This window comes from Elephantulus edwardii, unplaced genomic scaffold, assembly GCF_000299155.1.
Source record: "Elephantulus edwardii isolate Elephantulus edwardi_28Jun2011 unplaced genomic scaffold, EleEdw1.0 scaffold00329, whole genome shotgun sequence".
Classification (NCBI taxonomy): domain Eukaryota; kingdom Metazoa; phylum Chordata; class Mammalia; order Macroscelidea; family Macroscelididae; genus Elephantulus; species Elephantulus edwardii.
The window spans coordinates 607,930-609,409 of record NW_006400079.1 but is presented as its reverse complement, the minus strand read 5'-3'; positions in this window follow the sequence as shown (position 1 = coordinate 609,409).

Here is a 1,480-nt window from a genome sequence, read left to right as displayed (position 1 = left end):
TCATTGTCTATCATGATGCTGCCAATCAGTCCGATGGTGAGAATCTTTGTTTTCTTGATGTTGCACTTCAATCCATATTGAAGGCTGTAGTCTTTGAGCTTCTACAGCAAGCATTTCAGGCCCGCCTCAGTTTCAGCAAGCAGGGTTGTGCCATCTGCGTAACACAGGTTGTTGATGAGTCTTTCTCCAACCCTGATGCCACATTTTTCCTCATAGAGCCCAGCTTCCCAGATAATCTGTTGTTCATATAGTTTGAAAAAGTATGGAGATAGGACACATCCCTGGTGTATACCCATCCCAATTTTGAAGCATGCAATGTTTTCTTGCTCTGTTCTGATGACTGCTTCCTGGTCCAAGTATAGGTTTTGTGTAAGTACAATCACATGTTCTGGGATTCCCATTCTTCTCAGAGTCAGCCACAGTTTATTATCCACAGCAGTCAAAAGCCTTTTCATAATCAGTGAAACACAAATAGACATTTCTCTGGTTCTCTCTGCTTTCAGCCAAGATCTGCCTAACATTAGCTATAATATCCCTAGTACCATGACCTCTCCTAAACCCAGCCTGCACTGAAATCTTATAAATAAAAAATAATTCAGTAAACAAAAGGCTAATAAAGACAGGACATAGGAATGGAATGTGTTTGTAATGTGTGTGTACTGCATGTATATGTGTATATAATACGGTGCTCAAACACTGTCCAAATCATCCACATCATTTTTTTTAAACTGTATACATGTTTTTTAGGGAGCTCTGGTGGCCTAGTGGCAAGAAGCTTCACTACAATCCCAGAGGTATGCAGTTTGAATCCACCAGATGCTCTGCTCGAGGAGGAGGGACAATTTCCTCCTGTACCAGTCAGATCCAGTTACATGACGGTACACACACACACACACAAAAGAATAAAATTAAAAAAATTTTTAAAAACCCTGTATACATTTTTTTAATGTTCACAACCTTTTTTCAGTTTCAGTATTAACTCAAAATTAGTCCGTCTTCTACAAAGATGCTGAAAATACACTTTGGTAAAGTTCCAGTATACTTACTACAAAAGCACGGTTAAAAAAGCTTTAAAAGTAGCGGCAGGCTGACACATATATAATTCTTTATCAACTGCCATTTCTCTTGCTGCCAGTAACCTAAGGAATATGTAACAGAGTCTGTGCTGGGGTAGGACGGACACAGAAACCTTGTTTCACCCCCTAAAATCTTAAACAAAGGAGCTTGTTTGAAGGATTTCCATGTAGACATTAGCAGGGTTCTCCTCACAACTGAGGACTAAATTATGTTGAGTGTAAGCTATTAATAAATACACTTTGGGATATATTCCTCAAGGAAATGAAAGAAAAACGGTCTTAAAATTCCATCAAATAAGAAACTTTTGAAGTAGAATTATTACTAAATAATGCCCATAACACTCTTGGTACCAGCAGCCAGGAAATGAAAAGATGTATTGCGATGGGAAAGTCTGCTGTACGGA